The 26828-nt window shown below is 40.4% G+C and overlaps 1 protein-coding gene across 3 annotated transcripts in view; it reads right to left on the minus strand.

The window, feature by feature from the left end:
* CTCF (CCCTC-binding factor) overlaps positions 1–26828 on the minus strand; it is a 50122-nt gene that overhangs the window by 21900 nt on the left and 1394 nt on the right. For 2 of the 3 annotated variants that reach the window (XM_061173186.1, XM_061173184.1), the window contains exons 2-3: positions 22634–22750; positions 21190–21302 (exon numbers count right to left, since the gene is read on the minus strand). The gene's annotated coding sequence lies outside the window, so the exon portion shown is untranslated. The remainder of the gene's footprint in view (positions 1–21189; positions 21303–22633; positions 22751–26828) is intronic. The other variant, XM_061173185.1, reaches the window with a different exon arrangement.

Raw genomic sequence — 26828 nt, forward strand, 5'->3', positions numbered from 1 at the left:
TATGCCCAGGTTGGTAAGAACACAATAAACGCTAACTGAATATATAATAGAAAACAGGAAAAAAAAATCCGTTTTTTTCTGATTCACAGTTTCTGGCTCTTATGTCTTGTGAGTGCTGAGAGTACCCAGATACCTAAGAATAAAATGAGTCTGATCAATTATTTAATTCATATCAATAATCTGACTTAACAAAACTGACAAATATATAAAAGGTTAATTCAAAATTAAAATTTAAAGTGTTGTGTATTCTTGCCCTCGTCTCAAACAAAGCTTTTGCTACTTCTATTAGAGACACGTTTCTTCAATTCAGGTACCTTAACACTATCCATACTAGCAGTCAGAGAAGGCTCCCTAAGTCAGGACCACCTGTAAAGCAGTACAAAGACTAAGACTATGCAGGCCTGGTCCTGCATTCTAGGAGTTACTGTCTAACAAAAAAGACAGAATAGGTACAATGGCTCAAGGTAAAAGTGGTAGGTTTGGAGAACCCTACATAACCAGGTGTGAGATCAAGATGGGCAGGATATTTAAAGACAGCATGGTGTATGTGCACACACACAAATTTTGCAGGGGAGGGGGTCCCTACGTAGAAAAAATATATGACGGAATTGGTTATGAGAAAGAATAAAAGAGTTAAAGAATAAAAGACTTAAAAAGCACAGGAGAGAGGAAAGGGTATAAGGAGATAGGAGAAAGATGTACTGGTTGTGGCCATAGATTGGACGGTCTTGAATGACAAAATATTAAGACTATACTCGGGCTTCCCTGGTGGCGCAGTGGTTGAGAATCTGCCTGCCAATGCAGGGGACACGGGTTCGAGCCCTGGTCCGGGAGGATCCCACATGCCGCGGAGCAACTGGGCCCGTGAGCCACAACTACTGAGCCTGCGCGTCTGGAGCCTGCTCTCCGCAACAAGAGAGGCCGCGATAGTGAGAGGCCCGCGCACCGCGATGAAGAGTGGCCCCCGCTTGCCACAACTAAAGAAAGCCCTCGCACAGAAACGAAGACCCAACACAGCCAAAAATAAATTAATTAAGTTGAAGCAGCCCAGAGACATAATCACCACTTTAAAGAAGAAAAAAAAAAAAAAAAAAAAAAAAAAGGGCTTCCCTGGTGGCGCAGTGGTTGAGAATCTGCCTACCAATGCAGGGAACACGGGTTCGAGCCCTGGTCTGGGAAGATCCCACATGCCGCGGAGCAACTAGGCCCGTGAGCCACAACTACTGAGCCTGCGCGTCTGGAGCCTGCTCTCTGCAACAAGAGAGGCCGCGATAGTGAGAGGCCCGCGCACCGCGATGAAGAGTGGCCCCCACTTGCCGCAACTAGAGAAAGCCCTCGCACAGAAACCAGGGCCCAACACAGCCAAAAAAAAAAAAAGACTATACTCATTTGGCTGTCAATGGGAAATCATATATGCTTGCTTTCTTTCCTTTTTAAAATTTTATTTATTTTATTTTTGGCCGCACTGGGTCTTCGTTGCTGCGTGTGGGCTTTTCTCTAGTTGCAGCGAGTGGAGGCTACTCTTCATTGCGGTGCACAGGCTTCTCATTGCGGTGGCTTCTCTTGTTGCAGAGCACGGGCTCTAGGCATGCGGGCTTCAGTAGTTGTGGTGCACGGGCTTAGCTGCTCCGCGGCATGTGGGATCTTCCCAGACCAGGGCTCGAACCCATGTCGCCTGCACTGGCAGGGGGATTCTTAACCACTGTGCCACCAGGGAAGTCCCACATATGCTTTCTGAGCAGGGGAAATTAAGATTTACTTGGTTCATAAAGAATAGTGCTTGATTTCTTCAACAAGGTGTATCCGTATTTTTGCAAAAGGGAAAGATGCATGATACATATAACACCCTCTGGCTTTCAAAGCCCCTCAGTATCTGATCCCAGATAACCTATTCAGATTCATGACTTGTTGGTCTTTAGCCATTACTTTTCCCTGAATGTGTCTGCTGATAAAACAACCACACTATTATGCACTTAAAATTTTTCTCAAAATGATCCATTTCCCCAGTTGGCTTGTTAAAGCTCTTTGAGGGCAAAAGCCAGGCTTGAAGCAACCTACATATTTGGACAGATTCAGTAAACCTCACCATCTGCATGGAACAAAAACCAAGGCTAATGGAAAACCTTGTGGGTTGTTGGGTTGTCCTGATTTGTTCTGCCATTACCTGCTTTCATTAGTCCCTTATTCTCAACAACCAAGAGTATACTATTGATACAATGCTCAATGCAAAGATCTCTTACTATCTGTTCCATTAACAGTGAGGACAAATATAACAAAATGTTACCACAGAACATGAGGGTCAAGGGACATTTGTGAAGTGCTTTATAATTTGCCTGTAAATAAAAAATGTCTGAGCATCAATGTGCTAGCATTTTTATAAGATCTTATTTATATTTCTGATCACGAAAGACTACTTGAGCCATGATCGTAACTATAATTACTTTTATATAACCAATACTGTTCAGATGGTTTATTCTCGGGACAGGAATGTTCTATACTGGCACTATCCAATAGAAATATAATGGAAGCCACAAAAGTGAGCCACATATGTACCATTAAAAAATTTCCAGGGACTTCCCTGGTAGCACAGTGGTTAAGAATCCGCCTGCCAATGCAGGGGACACGCGTTTGATCCCTGGTCTGGGAAGATCCCACATGCTGTGGAGCAACTAAGCCCGTGCACCACAACTACTGAGCCCGCGTGCCACAACTACTGAAGCCCACGCGCCTAGAGCCCGCGTTCCGCAACAAGAGAAACCACTGCAATGAGAAGCCCACGCACCACAATGGAGAGTAGCCCCTGCTCGACACAACTAGAGAAAGCCTGTAAGCAGCAACAAAGACCCAACACAGCCAAAAATAAAGACAAATTTAAAAAAATAAATAAATAAAAATAAAAATTTCCAGTAGCCATGTTTAAAAAGAAACAGGTGAAATTAATTTTAGCAATCTATTTTATTTAACCCAATATGTCCAAAATATTATCAATTCAAGATGAAATCAATATAAAAAATTGAGATATTGTATATTCTTTCTTCATAAGCCTCTGAAATCTGGTATATATTTTATAGTACACCTCAATCTGAACTAGTCACACTGTAAGTTCTCAACAGCCACATGTGGTTAAGGGCTACAGTATTGGACAGCACGGTTTATACCTCTGTTATTCAAAGTATGATCTGAGGACCAGCAGCATTGGCTTAACCTTGGAACTTGTTAGAAACACAGAACTTCAGGCTCCACCCTTGACCCACAGAATCAGAATTTGCAATTTAATAGATCCCTAAGTGGTATCATATATTAAAGTTTGCGATGTACTACTTTATACCATTACTCTTCTCACATTTTTTTAAAAAGCATTTTCCAGGCCATGAAGGTCTCTGACATTAGTACCCCAGCAAAGATGATAACTTCAATGTTGGAGTTAGGAACAGAGAAAAAGCCCCATCCACCTTGGAAACATTCTTGGAAAAGTATCAAAGGACAAAGAACAAAAAATTCACAAGCTGTAAATGCTAATGCTAGCCCTGCCACAGAATCACTACATAATCCCAGGCTATTGAGATATCCTCAATAATAAAACCGGTAGAGGGACCTCCCTGGTGGCGCAGTGGTTAAGAATCCGCCTTCCAATGCAGGGGATGTGGGTTCGATCCCTGGTCAGGGAACTAGATCCCACATGCATGCTGCAACTAAGAGTTCGCACGCCACAACTCAGGAGCCCGTGAGCCACAACTGAGGAGTCTGAGAGCCTCAACTAAGTAGCCCGCCTGCCAAAACTAAGACCTGGTGCAACCAAAATAAATTAAAAAAAAAAAAAAAAACAGTGGAGGAAAAACATTTAATCTCTGAGCTCTGTGAGATTTTGTAGCACACAACAATGTGAAGAACACAGAAAAATCCATGTTGTCTCTGCCATGAATTTGAGAACTTAAAATATTAGAAACTGCTTTTAATAACCAAGTACAACCTAAAAGAGGTTACAGAATTATAAACCAGGTGAAAAAGAATTGGTACAAAGGAGTACAAATTGAAACCAACTGTGCTGCCAGCGAGTTGAGCTGACAAGAGTGTTCTCTCACTGTGAAAAAACACATGGCATAAGGTCCATGAACATCAGCATCTATTCAGGGTCTTAAAGCAGTAGGTTCTATTTTCACAAAGAAAAATCAGACACAAAGTAGCAAGCCACCAGCCTGGCCCACATACTGCTTGGAAATCCCTGCCAGCAGTGCATCCCTTCCAACAGTGGATCCTTCTACTTAACTTCCTCCAAGGAAAAGGAGTCTATGAATCAGTAACAAACTTAACAGCCTGGACCAGGTCGCTCTCCTCACTCCCTGGGGCCTGTACTCTCCTAGCTGTGTCACCCCATTAGCGGTTCTGATCCATCCCTTTCCTCCCTCTATGGACTCAGCTGTGTGTCCTGCTTTCCACTCAGTTTCTCTTGAGTCTCTCATGTTCTTTGCCTCTCTCCTTGCTTGAGTCAGGCATGCTTTCTAGGTTTTGTCAAATCTTTTTGTGGACCAACGCCATTAAAAACGGGTTTTTACATTAACTTCTGGACACAACATTTTCAGATTATTAAAGCATACTAGCCTATTTATAGAAGTCTGAAAAATGAAGCACATATAAAATTTTTTTAAAAAGTTGTTCGCAATTCCTATACCTAAAGATAATCACCTAGTATACTTTGGTGCTGTTTTCTGAGTTTTTTTCCTCTTATAGATATGTATTTTTAAATATAGATGAGATCGTGTATATGGCTCTGCTCTTATCTTAAGAACCTGTCCTTGCCCTATCTAGCCCTCTGTGGTCCCTGTGCTTGGTCTACAAGCACCATTCACCAGGAACCACACCAGCCAACCCAAAGGCCTCCCCCTCATCCTCAAACTCAGTTTCTTTGGCATATAACAGTATGAAACTCATACTCCTCCTTCATCAGCCTTTCTTCTCCCTTGGCTTCCCCTGTCTCTGAGAGCTCCTCCACCAGCCGCTCTGAGCACATCCAGGCTCTGTTCCCTTCTCCGTAGCCATTCCGTTCACTAGCCTTTTTACTTCAGCTGTCTCCACCCAAATCCACAAGCGCAATCCCCCAGTTTCACTGCCTAAAGGATCTCTCTCATGTGAGTGTTTGGCTGTCACCTTCAACTCAATGGCATTGGATAAGGAATAAAGAAACCTGGGGAATTTCCTAGCGGTCCAGTGGTTAGGACTCAGCGCTTTCACTGCTGTGGCCTGGATTCGATCCCTGGTAGGGCAACTAAAATCCCGCAAGCTGCGAGGTGCAGCTTAAAAAAAAAAAAGAAAAGAAAGAAACCTAGATTCTAATCCCTAATCCAACCAAATGAGCTTGGCACATGGGTTAGTCCTCTGGGCTGCAGTAGCACACAAAAAATGGAACTCTGAAGACCAGATCCTTCCTGTATTCTCTACCATCTTGGTGAAAAACTGAAGCTTAGGAACACTTTTTAAAAAATCATTCTATCAACTTATGGGTAGAAGATGGGGCAGGAGGAGGTTCCCTCAGACTGAGGCAGAGTGAAACTGGCACATGGGGGTGAGGGAGCTGGAAGAGAGGAAACTGGTATTTGAGCACCACCCTGCCCTTGCTCACCACTATTCTCTCACTGTGAAAAAAACACATGCTGACTGGTTGAGTGGGAGGATACACAGGCCCAGACTCTAATGCAAAGGCCCGCGAGGTCAAGGCCCCTGAGGTCTGCCTATGCTCCTACACCACCAGCCTGGACTGAATCCTAGGGGAACCTGCTGGATCAGCCCTCCCCCTCCTGCCTGTCAGCTCTATATTGCTCAAATCTTTTTATCTTAAAACTCCCCTTAACCCCTCTTGACAATTTAGCATCTGCCATCTCCGTATTCCCCCACACTCAACCTCACACTAGCTGTCTCTATACCTTTACTTCTCTTCCATGCCTCAGTTCACCAGTCTGGTTTCTGTTCCCCAATACTCTACTGAACTGCTCTGAAGCCAGCAATGGCCCTTAATTGGTAAATCCAAAGGAGACTTTTCTGTCCTTATCTGACTTGACCTCTCTGTGGAATTCAGCATCCTATTCTAGGCTTTATCCCAGAACTATGCCAGACCATCAGAAAGCTGGGTATACTTGGGTCACATGGTCTTATCCCCTACAGAACTTGCTTTCACCAAGTTTTGTTTTAGCATTATGCCCTTGGCTTACACTAAAGTATACATGGGAGAAATTTCATTTGGAGTTACATGCTTAGAAAAGCTTTGCTTCAACTAAGGAATTTTTTTCTTTCATTGTGAGACCTATGTAACAGGATCATGTTACCATTACTTTAGCTGGCCACACCCTAATAAATCTTTTTCCTCTCAAACTATGTAGTAACCTTTTATTCTAATTTGTATTTTCTGGGGTTTTGACTTTATATCATTTACCATTTGTATTTTCTATACATTTCTTCAAATTCTTTGTGGAACAAGATGAGCTATAAATAAACTTGAAATTGTATACACATATATATTTAATAGAAAATACAGAAAAACATAGAAATACAAAGTTGTAACAATCTTTAACATAACCTCAATTCAAAATTTGAAGACCTATTTGAAGATCACAAAACTCTTCCAGGAGGCATAAAAGACCTCACTAAATAGGGACACTACTATCTATATCCATGATGAGAAAGGCCAAACATTGTAAAGATGTTAATTATTTCTAGTTCATTTAATCTTCAAAATCTCTGAAAAATAAACAAGATATTGAGGATAGCAATAAAATTTCTGAAAAATGAACGCTACTTTTTTTTTTTTTTGGCCGCATTGGGTCTTCGTTGCTGTGTGCTGGCTTTCTCTAGTTGCAGCGAGCTGGGGCTACTCTTCGTTGCGGTGCGCGGGCTTCTCATTGCGGTGGCTTCTCTTGTTGTGGGGCACGGGCTTAGTTGCTCCACGGCATGTGGGATCTTCCTGGACCAGGGCTCGAACCAGCGCTGCCTGCATTGGCAGGCGGATTCTTTAACCACTGCACCACCAAGGAAGTCCCCAGAAGGCCATTTTTTATTTCCAAATATTAACATAGTATAAAGCCACAATAAGTAATACAGTATAGTACTGTCACTATCACAGCCAGCCAATGTAAACAGAGAATCCAGAAAAAACTCCTAGCATATAAAAAGTTGTCAGTTTAAAATTAGTGGGGGAGCTCTTCCCTGGTGGCGCAGTGGTTAAGAATCCACCTGCCAATGCAGGGGATACAGGTTCGAGCCCTGGCCCGGGAAGATCCCACATGCCGCAGAGCAACTAAGCCCGTGCGCCGCAACTACTGAGCCTGTGCTCAAGAGCCCACAAGCCACAACTACTGAGCCCGTATGCCACAATTACTGAAGCCCGCGTGCCTGGAGTCCGTGCTCCACAAGAGAAGCCAAGACAATGGGAAGCCCGCACACTGCAACGAAGAGAGTAGCCCCACTCACCGCAACTAGAGAAAGCCCATGCACAGCAACGACGACCCAACACAGCCAAAAATAAAAAAACAAAAAAACAAAAAAAATAAAATAAAATTAGTGGGGGAAAGAGGATTATTTGATAAAAGGTACCAGAAAGGGCTTCCCTGGTGGCGCAGTGGTTGAGAATCTGCCTGCGAATGAAGGGGACACGGGTTCGAGCCCTGGTCTGGGAAGATCCCACATGCCGCGGAGCGACTAGGCCCGTGAGCCACAATTGCTGAGCCTGCGCGTCTGGAGCCTGTGCTCCGCAACAAGAGAGGCCACGATGGTGAGAGGTCCGCGCACCGTGATGAAGAGTGGCCACGATGGTGAGAGGTCCGCGCACCGCGATGAAGAGTGGCCCCCGCTTGCCACAACTAGAGAAAGCCCTTGCACAGAAACGAAGACCCAACACAGCCATAAATTAAAAAAAAAAAAAAAAAGGTACCAGAAAAACTATAAATACTTGGAAAACAATGAGTTATAGCTTTAATCCATCTGGAATATATTCTGTTGTCAGAGATAAGGAGAGACGTTAACAAAAACACAAAAAAGACATGGGAGTTCCCAGGTGGTCCAGTGGTTAGGACTCCACGCTGTCACTGCCAAGGGCCCAGGTTCAATCTCTGGTCAGGGAACTGGGATCCCACAAGCCACACGGCCACACACACACAAAAAAAGACAAATCCAAACACCAAACTTGAAATAAGATATAGGTGAGTGACCTTCTGATCTCAGAATAAGGAAGGCTTTGTGTTTAGATTTCTAAATAACAGAAGAGCCTAGAGGAAACTGTTGAAATTTTGACCACCTTAAAGTAAAAATAATTTTTTTTGTAAAAACAAAAACATGTTGAATAAAATGGCCAACAAGAAAATATATTTGCAACATATTATGACAAAGGATTAATACTAATATCCTTATTATATAAGTAATTGTAAATTTTTTTTAAAAATTTCTTTATTTTCTTTATTTTATTTTCAGCTGCATTGGTTCTTCATTGCTGCACACAGGCTTTTCCTCTAGTTGAGGCGAGCGGGGACTACTCTTCGTTGCGGTGTGTGGGCTTCTCATTGCAGTGGCTTCTCTTGCTGCGGAGCACCAGCTCTAGGCGTGCGGGTTTCAGTAGTTGTGGTGCCTGGGCTCAGTAGTTGTGGCTCGAGGGTTCTGGAGCGCAGGCTCAGTAGTTGTGGCGCACGGGCTTAGCTGCTCCGCGGCATGTGGGATCTTCCCGGACCAGGGCTTGAACCCATGTCCCCCGTATTGGCAGGCGGATTCTTAACCACTGTGCCACCAGGGAAGTCCCCAGTAATTGTAAATTTTATAAGAAAAAGACAAATACCAAAAGAGAAAGCTGGGAAAAGGACACAAGTAGATCATTCAAAGAAATACAAATGGCAGATGAATAAGAAAAAAAAAAAAAAAACAACCAAATCTCCTAAACATTAAGAGGAATACAAATTAAAATAATGTGACAGCATTTTACCTCTATTAAACTGTTAACGCTGTTTTAAAGGATAACTCCCAATGTTGGTCAAGGTGCAGTGAAATGAGCGAGGTAACTCACAGATACAGAGAACAATCTAGTGGTTGCCAGAGAGGAGGTGAGTTGGGGGGGATGGGCAAAAAAGGTGAAGGGGACTAGAGGTACAAACTACCAGTTATAAAATAAATGTTACAGAGAATAAAAAATATTAACTTTGTATGGTGTGCAATCTAAAAAAAAATCGAATCACTATGTTGTACACCTGAAACTAATGTAATGTTGTAGGTAAACTATACTTCAATGAAAAAATCCCCAAAAAACAGCAAGGTAACTGGTGATATGAATCAAGAATTTTTTAAATATTCAAATTACTGTGATCCAGTAATTCCACTTCAGACTTTATGCCCAGAAATAATCAAAGGACTTCCCTGGTGGCTCAGTGGCTAAGAATCCGCCTGCCAATGCAAGAGACACGGGTTCGAGCCCTGGCCGGGAAGATCCCACATGTCACGGATCAAGTAAGTCCATGTGCCACAACTACTGAGCCTGCGCTCTTAAAGCCCGCGAGCTACAACTACTGAGCCCGCGTGCCACAACTACTGAAGCCCGCATGCTTAGAGCCCGTGCTCCGCAACAAGAGAAGCCACTGCAATGAGAAGTTCACGCACCGCAACAAAGAGTAGTCCCCGCTCACCACAACTAGAGAAAGCCCGTGCGCAGCAACGAAGACCCAACGCAGCCAAAACTAAATATTAAAAAAATAAATAAATTAAAAAAAAAGAAATAATCAGAGATGAACACGAAGATTATAAGGACATTATTAATCAGAGTGAATAATTATAAACAACCTAAAAGTACAACCACAGGGGAATAGTTAAATTTGGTAAATGATGATACATCCACGAAACAGAATACTATGCAGATATTAAAAATCATGTTTTAATATAATCCTTATATGAGGAAAATGCTTGTTTCATAGCTAAAAAAAAAGGGGGTGGGGCAAGAGGAGAAACAGAATGGAATAGTCATTAAGAGCTTAGGCTTTCCAACCAGAGACCTGCATTCCAATTCTGGTTCTTCTACTTACTAGCAGTGTGGCCTGGAGTGAGACATGCTACCCTTCTGTGCCTCAGTACCCTTTCCTACAAAACAAAGATAATAACCGTATCCATTTCACTGGCTGTCATAAAGATTAAATAAAACAATGCAGGCAGAGCCTGGCTACTGTGCTCCTCTATATCCTTATAGGTCACCCCAGAAGGCAATGAACACGTTAGCTTAACATATGACCTTTCTGTTTCTTAGAATTCTAATCACAAACCTTAGATAAATTTTCCCCACAAAAATGACTTCTCTGATAAACTACCAATTATCTGCAGAATGAAGGTAGCAACCAGTTGACAGAATCTGGTGACTGCTCAAATCCAGGAATGAAAGAGAAAAAGAGCCAAAAAGGAACAAAACAGCCTCCCAGGCTGGTCTATCTTACTATAGTAAGTCTGTCCAGCATATTGCTGCCAGACTAAATCTTCCTGAAATGCGGCAGAAAAACTCATGAGGATTGAGGGTTACTCAATCAACTCTGAACTCTTTGGCTTCGATCCCAGAGTTCTGTATGATTTTTTACCATCCTTTCGACCCATCCAACCTCACCTTTGGGGTATCTCCCACACAAGAGCCTACTGTCTTGTCCCCGCCAGGTCAAGTTATCCCCTACTCAAAGTCTTCTCAACCTTGACCAATGCAGACTGAACTCTAATTTATTTGTTTCATTTTTGTTATTTTGTCTGTAATATACTGTTCTATGTATCTGTCTTTTCCCCTAATAGACTATTAGCTCATTAAGGGCAGGAACTATGCCTTTTACTTCTGAATACTCTACAGCAATGAACACAAAAACAGTGTTAGGTAAGCAGCAGACATTCAATACTGGTGTCACTGTCATATGAAACATGTATAAATGGTTCCTGCACATGACAAAAGCAGGAAGAGAACATGGAAAAACAAAACCTTGTTTGTATGCTACGTGGAAGCTTAACTATATGAATTTATATCCTTTATTGCTATGTTTGTATCATTTCTCAAATAGAAAATAATAAGTCTTAACAACACAAGTATAGGTTTAAGATTTTAAAAATCCTGCCACAAAAATAAAAGCTAATTGTGAATACACTAATTTTTGAAGATGTTAAGACTTAGTAATTTATCACCTGATTATGTGGCTAGATAGCAAATGTGTCAGGTTATTTCTCAAAGGAAAACAACCAAAATAACCTTTCATACTCACTAGTTCAGAGTTTAGTCATTTGGGGACACTGGTTATTATAAAATATATGTGTACTAAGAATAACACATGTGTATTGAGAATAAGACAGTAGAGAAGGACAATTTCCAGAAGTCTGCTTTATAAATAAAATCACCAAAACTTTTTGTTTAATACACTTTTTTTTTTTTTATTTTTGGCTGTGTTGGGTCTTCGTTTCTGTGCAAGGGCTTTCTCTAGTGGCGGCAAGCGGGGGCCACTCTTCATCGCGGTGCGCGGGCCTCTCACTATCGCGGCCTCTCTTGTTGCGGAGCACAGGCTCCAGATGCGCAGGCTCAGTAGTTGTGGCTCACGGGCTTAGTTGCTCCGTGGCATGTGGGATCTTCCCAGACCACGGCTCGAACCCGTGTCCCCCGCATTAGCAGGCAGACTCTCAACCACTGCGCCACCAGGGAAGCCCTAATACATTATTGTTGTTCTCTACCGGGACAACAGATAGCTAAAACCCCAACTTATTTCCTGGAGCAGATCAGAAGACTGTCTACACTCTTGGCAAGAAACAGCAGCCCCAACTCCCCACTGAGATTCCATAAGCCACAGCAATTCTGAAATAGCCTAACATGGAGGTCACCTAACAACTTGCCTTCAGACTGCTCAATACAAAACATCAGACATCATTAGAAGGCAGAGAAGAGAGGAGACACCTTGTAGCTTTCTCTTTTCTACATCTTTAAATTAGAAGAATGTTTTTACCCAGGAGACTGAAAAACCTAGTCCAGTATTCTGACTGCAGAGGATACTAAGCGCCATTAGGACAAGGGAAAAAAAAAGGAATTACAAATAAGTAACCAGTTTCTCCTGAGAATGAAAGGAAAAGCTGACTTTTATTAGATGCAGAACACTAACCAAAAATAACAAAAATTATTTACCCTTTTGGAACAAAAATTAGGTTTAAAAAGTCAAATAAAATAACCATTTTACTCTACTATTCCTGAAAATATATACATCATCATCTTATCTGAGAACTTAAGATAACTCAAAGCAAAGTATCATGCTGATTAATACTGAGTACCAGGAAAGTTGCAGACTATCATAAAGAATGGGGAGGAGCTGAGTGGAAAGGATGACTCAGTCTGAGAAGCAGAAAAACATTAGCGACCATTTACTTCAGGGTGACTGGAAGCGGAAGCAGCCTTTATCTAAAGTAGCACTCACCTACTCAGTCACATGTGCACCTTTCTCTTCCCTGTTGTGTGCCATTAACTTTAATAAGAACAGATGGGGCATTTGGGGGAGGAGGGAGAAGTAATTAAAAGGGAAATAAAATTGTATCTCTTTTAAGTAAAAAAGGTTAAGAGCACCCCAGTTTTTAACCCACCTTCTCCCCATTTGTTAATATTAAAAGGTGCAGTCAAAGCAAAACAATGATTCTAACAGCTACTTGAAAAAATCTATTTATGGAGAGCTTTGAATCTAGGAAATAAGGAAATACATACATACTAATAAAATATTTGTAATTGCAACAATATTAATTCAACAATATGGTGAAACAATCATAGGAGGTGAAAGAGTTCTTTTGCTACAAAGAATAATAAGTGCTAAACCAATAATAATCCTTTTATCAAAAGGCACCTGATGCTGGGTACACAGAAATGAATTTCCCTTTTAATTACTTGGAAAAAAAAGTCCTAACTGCACAGGGCTTGGTTCTCAGACATCTCCTCAGCTGACAGGGAGACAAAGAGAACAAACAAGAGCTATATAGTGTGTGCTATAACAGAGGTTAACACATACTTCCCACCACCCTGGCAAAAAGGATAGCTTAAGCTGGTGAAAGAGGGCTTTAACGAGAGGAATTGCTAAAGGTGGATCTTAAAGGATAAAATAGACCTTGACAGGCGAACTACAGTAGAGAGGAACATTCTAGCAGAGGAAACAGTAAGTGGAAAAACTTAAATATGTATGGAATTAGACAAACTTTGTGCAAAAAAAATCAAGTGGAACTGTATTAAACCACCTCATTTATTATCGTGACCTGATTTCAGAGGTCATGTTCTAGGCCCTCATTAAGGGTACCCTGTTTATTTCACTTATTGGACATTTATATGTGAAACAGAAGACAACGCTTATCTGGCAGTCAGCAACCTAGTGCCACAGTATGGATCGGAGGCTGCCTCCCAGGCACGAGCTATCCCTCTCTGCTTTCTACACCCTGAATGACACTTTTCCTGGCATACAGCAACCTAATGCCTCATTTCTCCTTGTTCTCCCAAGGGTGACTATGTCAGAGACCACCAGGTCCCTCCTTGCCCTGCTCCAGGCCCATAATCCTGAAAGCAGCTCAGAGTTAAGACTGTCTTTAGAGTGCTCCTACAGTGTTTCATCACTGAGAACATGAGAAAGGTTGGGGATGTACAGCAAGTATCACCTTGAATAAATAACTATGTTATAAAAAGGAATAAATTACACACATACAGTGTAAAATACACAGCACATCTATGGATTGGGGGCAGGTTCTACCTGAGCAGTGGTTCCCAAACCTGGTTGGTGTCAAAATCACCTGGTGAGCTTTAAAATGCACAGATCCCAGAGATTCTGATTCAGTAGGTCTGGGGTGGGACAGCCCTTATTTCAAAAGGTCCCAAGGTAATTCTGATATAGAATGCCTGCTGACTATGGCTTTGAAGTGACTGACTTATTGATAGAACACAACAGTTATGCACCCTAAATGCAAGTCAACATAAATCAAAACCACTCAAATACCCGTAGTTTTCTACTATTAGAATTTTTGGTTCCTTCTTTACAACAAAGAATCATTTTGTTTATTTATTTGGAAAAATAAAAAAAAAAGCCTTATCTCAAAACTAATATGATTCCCATATAAGCAAATAATGGAATGTATGACTCAAGAAGGAAGTTCTGGGCTTCCCTGGTGGCGCAGTGGTTAAGAGTCTGCCTGCCAATGCAGGGGACACGGGTTCGAGCCCTGGTCTGGGAAGATCCCACATGCCGCGGAGCAACTAGGCCCGTGAGCCACAACTACTGAGCCTGCACGTCTGGAGCCTGTGCTCCGCAACGAGAGGCCGCGACAGTGAGAGGCCCGCGCATCGCAATGAAGAGCGGCCCCCGCTCGCCGCAACTGGAGAAAGCCCTCGCACAGAAACGAAGACCCAACACAGCCAAAAATAATAAATAAATTAATTAATTAAAAAAAAAAAAAACCAAACCAAAACAAAACAGCATTTAAAAAAAAAAAAAAAGAAGGAAGTTCTAAAATTTCACCTCTATTGTGGGTAGCATCAATATCAAAAGATCTCTCTAGATGGTATGGACAAGCTCAACATACAACAAAAGGAAAAAGGGGGAAAGAAAAAGAGAAATGGACACACATAACGGAGTGAATTCATGGTTTTACAGCGTGTGTCAGTGACCATGTGGCCACTGCTCCAGGGTCTCTATAACCCAGTACTCACTCCTGAAGGCTACTTTGTAGAAACAAGACCACTTTATTTGGTAAATGGGGTCTCCTATAAGGTCAAGGTTAAATCAGAAGTCAACAGCTTAAACAATGTCTGTACCAAAAGCATAGTAATAGCAATAATAAGTGGCAATATACTGCCTTTGAATAAAGATCAAGAAACAGTTAATATGAAAAAAATACAGAGAGACATCCTTAGTGAGTAAATAGTACAGCGTAAAATATGAATAATAGTTAAAGTGTTGTTTAACAGAATAAAGAAATCTGAAAAACAGAAAAAGGCTATACACGCATAGGAACACAGAGAAGTTTAAACAATAAAAGAAACAAAATGCTACTTTGAACTAATACTAGGTTATAAAAACAAGTAATCTGTCAACTTGGTTACTCCTGAGAAATATGGAAACAAATAGAGGAAAAAAAGAAATATAAAATGTAAAATAGATAGCTAGTGGGAAGCAGCCACAGCACAGGGAGATCAGCTCCGTGCTTTATGACCACCTAGAGGGGCGGGATAGGGAGGGTGGGGGAGGGAGACACAAGAGGGAAGAGATATGGTAACATATGTATATATATAACTGATTCACTTTGTTATAAAGCAGAAACTAACACACCATTGTAAAGCAATTATACTCCAATAAAGATGTTAAAAAAAAAAAAAAATAGACAAAAGCTTAATCAAGAAGTTGGGGGGAAATTTATATATTTACAAATACTCAAAAAACAAGACAAAAGAAGAATCAAAGGCCTTGTCCGCCAAGGAGCCAGAAAGAAAAAAATGTATTATATAATAAAATTTATTCCCAACAGGAAACCAAGTCACTACTATTTTATAGTCTCAACATATACCTACAACAAAAAAATTTTAAACAGAAGTAGAAAGCTGTAAGATACAAATAAAACAGAACACAAGAAATACTAAAAACAATTAGGGTGTCCTCTATTATTATAGTTCTGTACCATACTTCTGTGAATGTATAGTATCTTGCACACACCTAACAATTTGTGACAGTGACTATGCTATGCCAGAGTTTTGTAATACCAGAGTTTATCTAAAAAGTAGTAGGCTGGGGGCTTCCCTAGTGGCGCAGTGGTTAAGAATCCGCCTGCCAATGCAGGGGACATGGGTTTGAGCTCTGGTCCAGGAAGGTCCCACATGCCGCGGAGCAACGAAGCCCGTGCGCCACAACTACTGAGCCTGCGCTCTAGAGCCTGTGAGCCTCAACAACTGAGCCCGCAAGCCACAACTACTGAAGCCCGCGCGCCTAGAGCCCATGCTCCGCAACAAAGTGTAGCCCCCGCTCACCTCAACTAGAGAAAGCCCACGCGCAACAACAAAGACCCAACGCAGCCAAAAATTAAATTAATTAATTAATTAAAAAAAAAAAAAAAGAGAATCCGCCTTCTAATGCAGGGAACGCGGGTTTGATCCCTGGTCGGGGAACTAAGATGCCACGTGCTTCGGGGCAACTAAGCCCATGTGCCACACTACTGAGCCCATGCTCTGGAACTAGACAGAAGCCCACGTGCCGCAATGAAGATCCCGCGTGCTGCAACTAAGACCCAAAGCAGCCAAAAAAAAAAAAAAAGATACAGTGGCTCTTCCCCCCTCCATTAGGGTATGTTTTAAACTAGAAAGGCTGCTCTAAGCCAGGGTATAATTCCCCCCCCCCCCACACTGCACACAAAGCATCAAGATATCTATCTGCTCTTTTCTTCAAAAGCCCTCACCCATCTAGGACATTTTAGGACTCTATTTCCTCGTTCCTTGTTGGGGAAGCTAGTGTATCACCTACCTCTTTCAAAACAAGAAACACAGGATTTAATTTCAGTGTGAAAAATGCTTAGAGCTATAGCTATATACTTGATAGGATTCTGAATAGATAAAAGTCTATGCACTCAAATTTACAATTAACTTGGCTCTCATTCAAAGTCAATTTACTCTTACTTTAGAAATAATTCAAACCATGGAGAATAAGAAGAGACATGAAGTATTAGAGGCAAACAGCTAAGGCCAACAACAAGGAATAGGTTAGAAAGCTTAACATTCAGCAATAAGGAAGTATGTTCCAGTAATCTGAGGTAACATAGGGTATCTAACAAGGAAAATGTTCATAACATATAACATGAAAAAAGGTTACAAAAGAGGACACAGGATAGGATTCCAGCTTAGTTTAACAAAACAAAACAAAAAATACAACAAAACTAGACAAACAGCAATTCTGTTGAGATCCCCTACCTTAAGTCAGGCCGACATTATATCTTGCCTGGCCAAGTGCGATGGCCTCCTGACTAGTTTCCCTGCTTTCCCTCTTGCTCCATTACCACCCATTTTTTACACAGTGGCCACAGATTTCTAAAATATAAATTCATTATCAGCAAGGAGACTTCCCTTCTGAAACCTCCCATGCTAAAACTCTTAGGCTGAAGTCTAAACCCTTTCACCGGGCCTACAGGGTCCTTCAAGGCCCTATCAGCAGATCTGCAACCAGCCTCATCCACTCTGCTCTAGTCGTTGCTTTCAGTATCCAGAACATCCTAGGTTTCTTTTCTCTTGCCTCTGGGCCTTTGTACATGCCACTCCCTCTTCTAGGAATATATAAGCAGTTCAACTTTTATGAATTTATCCTACAGATACACTAGTACATGTGCCCAAAGAGCTGTACGCAAGAAGGATAATTATTGTAGCATCTTTCTCTAACAGCAAAAGATCGAAAACAACTCAAATGTCCAGAACAATGTGTATAGTATGCTACCATTTGTGTTTTTTAAAAAAAAGATACATAAACACATGTTTATATATATGTAGAATTTTCTCTGGAAGGATATATGAAAAATTGGTAATATTTATTACCTCTGAGGAAGAAAACTGAGGGATGAGAGGCAGGAGAAAGTTATTACTTTTCACTATTATCATTTTGTACTGTTTGAAATATTTCCTTTCATGTCCTTGTATTGAATGTGGTAGTCACAGAATACTTGCACAATTACATGTTGTTTTAAAAACTGTACCATATGTACATGCCCATTTACAAAAGTGGAGGAAAAAACCGAAAGGAAACACACCAAACTATTAATAGTGTTTACCTCTAGGGAAAAAAGTAAAAGGTTCGTTAGGTTCTAGTATAATTCTACAATTGTTAGACTCTACCAAAGAATGAAACTAAACATTACTCGAATGATACAAAAAAAGTTTAAGACCAAATTTAAGTAAGGAAAGTTTTAAGAATTGCCACTGCAACCTCAATTCCCTCTAACACTTGGGCAGATACATGGCTGCCAGTGCCCTCCACCTGCCTGCACTTTTGCAACTGTTCCCGCAAGGCTCTCGAGCCTAGCTTTACTAGGCAAAAATACTTTTATTATTTCTTTATACTTACTGGAAAGCTTCAGTACTACTTCCTATTGTATTGTATTCCTTTTGCCCTTTAAAAATTATACAATACAGGTAATAGGAGAAAACTCTGATAAGCAAGAATGTGAACTTATACATTTTACATAAACATGCTGGTTTATATCCACAGTCCCCTCCCCATATATACACGTATTTACTCTCACACGAAATCATATTGTGCATACTATTTGATAATCTGCTTTCTTTATGTAGCATGTCTCAAATCCCTCTCCATTTCAATATATTTCTAGACGTAATAAAATGGTTGCATGACATTCTATTACAGTTGTCCCTGGGTATCCACAGGAAATTGGTTCCAGGACACCTCCCAGTCTGGCCAGATACCCAAATCTGTGGATGCTCAAGTCCCTTATGTATAAAATGGCACAGTATAATGGTCCCTCTTTATCGAAGTTGGTTGAATCTGCAGATACAGAGGACTGTCTGTAAACAGGTGTATCATAATTTAATTAGTCCTCTATTGTTGCATATTGTTACTCCCAAATTTTGATAATTCTAAGAAAAAAAACCTATTTGCATTATAAAATAACTATGTTATAAAACTACAGAAAACCAAAAAAAGTCACCCCAAACCTAACCACCCTCACACTACTAGTTTATTTTGTTTTGACTAGTATTTTGATGCCTATCCATTTAGTCTTTTTTTCCTTGGCATTCATTCATTCAAACAAGCTCTTGCTATATGCCAGGTTATTACTGTTTGAGTTTTTCTTTACTTTTCTTCCATAACAATTTTTTGTACCATATTTTAATTTTTTTCTTCCAGTTTTACTTAGATATAATTGATGTATAGCACTGTATAAGTTCAAGGTGTACAGCGTATGATTTGACTTACATACGTCATGAAATATTTACCACAGTAAGTTTAGTGTGGTAAACTTTCATACAAATATAAAATTAAAGAAATAGAAAAAAATATTTTTCTCCATGATGAGACTCTTAGGATTTACTCTTAACTTTCATATGTAACATACAGCAGTGTTAATTACACTTATCACCTTGCACATATAAGCACCCTAAGTGCTTATGTATCTTATACATAAGTACTTATGTATCTTATGTATAAGTACTTATGTATCTTATAAATGGAAGTTTGTATCTTTTGACTGCCTTCATCCAATTCTCTGCCTACCCCTCCCCCCACCATGTACTATATTAAAAAACAAAACAAAAAAACAAAAAAACAAAAAAAACACAACTTCTCATAAGCATTTTGCTGGTTAATAGTCTTCCCAATCAGCTTTTTTTTTTAGTGGTTGTCAAACATCACTCCCAACATGGGATTTGATCCTGTTTACTTATCCGTTTGTCTACTGCTCAATATATTTTCTGATTAATTTCCTGATAAGTCCCACTTAAGTTCACTTAACTTGTGTACTCTCTGGTGGTCATCACTATTCGATTTAATGCAAAATATATACAATGACCAACTATTGCTAAAGTGTAAAGATCATCGCTTTACCCCTATGTAGCACATTACAGTTAGTTACAAACATATAGCTGACTCTCAAAGAACATGGGGTTTAGGGGAGAGCTGAACTTCCATGTAGTTTAAAATCCAAGTTTAATTTATAGTCAGCCCTCCATATACACCATACCCTCATTAGTGGATTCAGCCAACTGTGGGATGTAGTACCTTAGTATTTACTAGTACCGTAGTATTTACTATGGGGAAAAAAAAAAATCTGTGTATAAGTGGACCAAGCAGTTCAAGCCCACATTGTTCAAGGGCCAACTGTATATATTTCCCCCTAACGATACTACATTTAACTGTCATAAGCCTCCAATAGAATAGATATGTCATTTTACAAATGGGAAGGAAGGGACAAGGAAGTCACCCTTAATGAACTTGCCACAGCTATCAAGCTGCACGCTGGCTAAGCCTTGGTGCCCTAGTAAGATTAAAATCTAATTTTATGCTTCTTTTGTATTTCCTGATACACCTAGATCAGGGTCTCTCCTCCAGAAAGCCTTTCCCAACACCTTTCACTAACTTCTGTAACTGACCATCCTCCCTGCACCCTGAACACAGTTTTATCAGAGCACTGACAACACTTATTTATAGATCTCTTGCCCCATACTCTACTTAAGACCCTCAGGAAAAGGAACCTTTTCTTACTCATCTTGAAATCCCCAGTACCTAATGCACTCCCTGGCACAAAGTAGAAAGGCAAGTGTTCAAAGGATGGAATGAGCACATTACAAGTACTCAATAAATAAATATTGCAGGTATTTAGAGCACATCTAAGTATCTGAGTTGATCCAATTTACATCATTTCAGAGAAAGTCACACTTCAGTATATCTAGAACCAGTTAGGTTCAAATATAAAACCTGTATTCAAAGAGCAGGCATTATCAATACAGAAAATGTAATTCTTAAGTGCCATATACATTAAGAGCAATACTCTAGTAACAATACTTAGAGATTGTAAAACACACAAAACAGTTAAGAATAGATGCTTTCAAATAATTATTTTAGGAGTCATAAGGTCTATAGCTTAGGATTTAGCCATTTTATTATGACTCTGACTAACGTGAATGGGGGCGGGGGGGCGGGTACAAAAACCAGTATAAATTGTTAATTATGCTCGAGTTAATGTGACATTTGTTTTCAAAATTCTGTTTTATAGAATTTACAGTTTTAGACCTGATTTTGCTCACTGCTGCTGCTTTTCTTTTAAATTATAATTCTTATATCATTGGAATGGTCTTGATGACTTGGTCCAGCCATCTAGAACTGTCTACCAATCTGCACAGAGCTCTTGTGCATGTTGGGCATGTGTAGGAACATGCATACAAGCAAACAAGCTCCATTTAATACAATTTAACTTCTATAGTCCACAGTAGATACTACAGGGGACAAAGTAAGGAGCTGGATGGTAGAGCTGTTACATAGCTCAAAAGTACTGCTTCTCAAATGTTTGCACTGTAGTACCTATACAAATAGGGCTTCCCACTCCCAAGCACTCATACCCTATTTTGTTGAAGACCTGTGTTATCTTAGACAGTCATAGAGTTCACATTCTTCTCCTAAAATATATATTTGCTTTAATGTAAAAAAATTTGTAATTACTTACCAGTTAAATTACTTAACTCACCGCCCCCTCAGTGAGCACAATTGAAGCTCCAAGAAGATGGGTCATGTTTATCTTGTGGCGTCAAGTACCCCGGAATCATACCACTTTGTACCCTAAGGGTATTCATATCCCAGTTTGAGAACAAGGGATCTAAACAATTAAACTAGTCATAACACTTAAAAGTGACCAAAATGTTCTTACAACCCCATTCCCCAAACTCTTAAGGCTAGTTTTCTCAATAGCTTTTCAAATCAGTATTGTTTCTCTTTTCAGCAGCTCATTAGTATGCACTGCGTGTCAACATTAAAAGAACCTGCAGGGCACAAGTTATTTCCGGAGCGACAGAATACTAGCACATACATCTTGTCCTTTATATCTATCGAGGTACCAAGCTGCCCACTTGGAAAACAGAGAGTTGAAGAAGAGAAGAGCTTTCACTCCTGTTCCCTTCCTCCTCTCTATTTGTCCAGGCACAGCTTGTAAGAAAAATCTTAATAGTCATTTAGATGATTCATTCATATAAGCTTATCTAATCTCAGCATTTGTAACCCTCACTTTTACACTCCTTTTCGCCATTACACAAGTGCAATTAAACTATTTTCACATTATTCTTATCCCCTAGAAGGGGATAAGAAAGATGTTTTTCCTGGTAGCCTGAGAAGAGATAATTTTCACACCTAGAACCCTACTTTATTGTTAATGAAATCCCAAAGCCTAGTAGACTCTGACATTTATGAGAGGCCTGTTTCAAGTTCCCTATACTGTTCATTATATTTCATAGCAGAAATTGTAGGCTAAAGTAAATTTTAAGTGACCCTTTCAAATGTTTTTTAAAAAATTATTTATAATGACTGTAACACTACGAAGCAAACATGGGTTATCAGCTAGGTTAAATCAAATTAAGTGAGACAATTTTTATCTAGGATACCAGCTTCCCCAATAATAGGATTCCATCTGTTCCTCATCAAAATTACAAATTGCCACAAGCCATGGACTTTTGAGGTCATTTGCCAAGAGTCAAAATATACATTTTGGAATGTATATTTGGGTTGAATGGAATGTACATTTGGAATGTATTTTGGGTTTCTACAGAAAAGCAGCCACCATATCCTTGTGTCTTTCTATGTACATACTCAGAATGGTACTTGATGCTTTATACACATTCTCATCAACTCCGAGCATAGTCTCTTTAATTGGTATTATTCTCACAAATAAGGACTGTAGGAGTAGAAAGGTTAAGTAATTTGCCCAGTGTCACCCAGCTAGTATACAACAGTGCACACAGAGTTTCAAATGGAGTACTGCCTGAATATAAAGCTTGTATGCCCTCAATCACCCACTGTCCTGTATCTCCTATACCCAAGAATGATCCAGCAAATCCTCCAACCCCAGGAAGGTCTTATTACTCTTATTTTTAAGACCAAGAAATGGAAACAGCATTTACCTCTCCGTGGCTGCAAAGTCAGTTTGAGCAGGGAAGACAGAACTCAGCTCTCAAGCCTCTGGTCAGCAATCTGTCCACTACTGCATCTTGTTCTTTGGCCCCAGGTCTGTGATCATTCTAAAATAGAAGCACAAATCATTTTATGAACACCAAACACACACAAATGCAGATACCGTGTGAAAAGCAAAATGAGGGCAAAAGGAAGACTAATAAAATTGGGAAACAATATACTTGCTAAAACGTCACATTACTAATTGACATGCTGTAAATGTCTATCAAGTCAATAATAAAACCTTCACTTATTTTTTTAAACATTTGCTAAATATATAAAGAACTAAAGATTTCTGATCATCAAAATAGCACCCCATTGTGACTTTGCAACCAAATAATGTAAATACAGTTAAACTACCAAAAAATTAATTCTTATAGATGCAGTAATACTCCTTTAACAGTTTATTTCCTTATCTTCAGCAAGTAGTGGTTTTACTGATTAAGTTAGTTTAAACCACAAGTAAAGACTGTATTTTTCCCGTAATAAGATAACTACGGGGCTTCCCTGGTGGCGCAGTGGTTGAGAATCTGCCTGCCAATTCAGGGGACACAGGTTCGAGCCCTGGTCTGGGAAGATCCCACGTGCCGCGGAGCAGCTGGGCCCGTGAGCCACAATTACTGAGCCTGCGCGTCTGGAGCCTGTGCTCCGCAACAAGAGAGGCCGCGATAGTGAGAGGCCCGCGCACCGAGATGAAGAGTGGCCCCCGCTTGCCACAACCAGAGAAAGCCCTCGCACAGAAACGAAGACCCAACACAGCCATAAATAAATTAAAAAAAAAAAAAGATTTACTTTCTTAAAAAAAAAAAAAAGATAACTATGGGGGGAGCTTTCACTACTGACCTTTGAAAATCCTAGAAGCACAGCAATGAAATATCTCTTTTCAGACAAATAATAAAATACTGTTAGGTCATATTGTTACTTGACAATTCTCTCCCTAAAATACAAATAAATGGACTGTCAAGCTTCAGGCAATGGTAGAGTTGTACTTAACTCCCTGGCGGGGGGGGGGGGGGGGACTCCCAAATGAAATGAAAGAGCTAAATTTACGCATTTCCAAAGAAGTTGGCATATTAGGTACAATTAAGAGGGAACCCATCTCATAACTAAAGCCCACAAAACTAAACTGATATAATACTTTACCAGATGAAGCTAAAGAAAAGTCTTCTCTGTAACCTAAGAAGAGAATTAGTGCATTTAGTCCACAAAACACTTTTGTATTGGAGTTCATATATTGTCACTAATATGCGTAAAAAGGAATGAAATTTTACGCCCCTGAAAATTGATGGGTGACTAAAAATAAGATCAAGTGTGGAAAAATCACTATTCTTGAGGTATATGTTAGCAGTCTATACGCAATGCCACATCTTTGCATTCAAATACTAAACACTGAGAAAATGCACAAAGGTACTGCCAGGGAAGATCTGAAGACAACAACTAGAGAAAGTCTGGGGATGTTTAAAAAAAACAAATATGGTATACCAAATCTACACATTTAATTGTGAACCATGGTCTTCAAAGTTATACATTACTTGCCATTATTGTTCTTTCTAAACCTGTATACTCTTTCTCAAAGCATTAAGTTATGACAAATCCTACTTGTTTGAAGAGGAACCTAATTTTTGGCAAAAAAGCCTCTAGTCATCTGAAATCAAGATAGGTAAAAAAGTTAGACAGATGGTCAACTAGGTTTCTGGTTTAAAAAAATGAAATAGAGCCTATAAAGTAGTTAATGTAGAGTGAATTTGATGCCAGTAGCATCCCTGAAGCAAAAAACCAGCCTCTAGAGGAACATTCTGACAGCAGGCACCACTCTGCAAGACTCTGCCTCAGGGCCCTAGTCAGCCACAGGTGGCTTCTGCCACTCCCAAGGAACTCCCCAAGCCACTCAGAGAAGTCCTTGGTGGGTGCCCTCCTTTTTTCTATGTCCTTTAAAGCAAAATCCTAAAGCTCTTAGAATTTGAATGCATATTAAGGATAACTTTTATAGCTCCTAAATTTTAAGTTGGTTGAATGGATCCCTAAAGATAACTTTTACAGCTACTTTTTTTTTTTTTTTTATTATTTACTTATTTATTTATTTTTGGCTGTGTTGGGTCTTCGTTTCTGTGCGTGGGCTTTCTCTAGTTGTGGCAAGTGGGGGCCACTCTTCATCGCGGTGCGCGGGCCTCTCACTGTCGCGGCCTCTCTTGTTGCGGAGCACAAGCTCCAGACGCACAGGCTCAGTAGTTGTGGCTCACGGGCCCAGTTGCTCCACGGCATGTGGGATCTTCCCAGACCAGGGCTCGAACCCGTGTCCCCTGCATTGGCAGGCAGACTCTCAACCACTGCGCCACCAGGGAAGCCCTACAGCTACTCTTAAATAAGCAGTATTTCCCTATGTTTACCAGCTACTCTTAAACAAGCAATATTTTCCTAGGTAGGTAAACATTCCTGTTGTAATCTTCCTCATACTAGCGATTTAAGTTTCCTTGGGTAACCTTATGTCCTCAATTTATTCTCTCTGTAAACTTAGTTTTCCAATAAAAACAAAGGGGACTTCCCTGGCGGTCCAGTGGTTAAGACTCTTTAAAAAAAAAAAAAAAAAAAAAGACTCTGCACTCCCAATGCAGGGGGCACGGGTTAGATCTCTGGGTTCTATCTCTGGTCAGGAAACTAAGATCCCGCATGGTGCACGGCGCAGCCAAAACAAACAAACAAACAAAGTATGAATCCTGGCATACAGGAAATCTTAAAGGACAGCAACTCTGTGGACAAGATCTATACCATTAAAACGACATAAACGGGACTTCCCTGGTGGCGCGGTGGTTAGGAGTCCACCTGCCAATGCAGGGGACACGGGTTCGAGCTCTGGTCCAGAAAGATCCCACATGCCATGGAGCAACTAAGCCCATGTGTCACAACTACTGAGCCCACACACCTAGAACCTGTGCTCCGCAACAAGAGAAGCCACCACAATGAGAAGAAGCCTGCGCACCGCAACGAAGAGTAGCCCTCGGTCGCGACAACTAGAGAAAGCCCACGCACAGCAAGGAAGACCCAACACAGCCATACATATACACATACATACATACATAGAGTATTTAAAAAAAAAAAAAAAGACATAAACGATGTGTAAGACCAAGAAGCTGATGGCTGTACATGGCACAATTGAAATCAAGAAGCAAAACATGGTCTATGGAGCACAGTGCTACCGGGAAAACAAGCTTTCCTCCTGACTCAACTACAGACCCGCTGGATTTTAACCCGTGTGGACCTTACTTTAATAAGTAAAACATGCCACCTGCCATCCACAATTTCAAAAGGAAAGTAAAACTGAAAATTACAAGAATGCCAAAAATTACACAAACGGACCAATATATTAGACAATTAAGCGTGGTTCTATTCTCAAACCTGACACTCCATCAACACTACTGCATTTAGTTACTTAGGGCAACTTTATTATGGAGGAGAGGGAGAAAGAACATTTTTGTAGGGTTCAAAAAAGTAATGTTGAAAATACTCCCCTATGGAGGCATTTGCTGCAGAATTCTACAGATTGAGATTACACACATTAGACCGGTCAATTTTGCTTAGCACCAGGCTGTTTTAATTTCCTCATAAACTTAACATAGCCTCCCCACTCCCCCTCCCCGCCCCGCTATTTAATCAAGACTTTCCTCTCTCCAAAGCAACCCCAGTTGATACATCAAGTGCTGCACGATGTTGTATTAAGGTACTAGAATATTTGAGGGAAAAGAAAAAACTGGCAATTCGACAGGAAGCTTTTTAATGATGCAAGATAACTTAAGGACAGAATAAATTTAACATACATTCCCTGTTTAACTTCTTTTGCCACCTAAAGGGGACCTGGAATTTTAACTTTCCTATTTGATCTAAACTCAAAGAAAGCAGGAAGACGCTACATATGCGAATGTTTACTTATTGCTGAACTCAGGGCTGCAGGAAGTCAGCTACTAAAAAGTGGTTACATTACGCGTAGATATTTATAAACCAACTGCAACTAGTGACCCAGGATTCAATTACAACATCATCCCTCATATTTCAGCATATGGGCAAATTACCAGTGGAGTCAAGAATAAATTCATTCTGCCCTACTGGCGCTTTAGATCGGGTTGCACAATCCCGGGGCAAAACTGCCTTCCC

The sequence above is a fragment of the Eubalaena glacialis genome, chromosome 18, assembly GCF_028564815.1.
Source record: "Eubalaena glacialis isolate mEubGla1 chromosome 18, mEubGla1.1.hap2.+ XY, whole genome shotgun sequence".
In the NCBI taxonomy this organism is placed as follows: Eukaryota; Metazoa; Chordata; class Mammalia; order Artiodactyla; family Balaenidae; genus Eubalaena; species Eubalaena glacialis.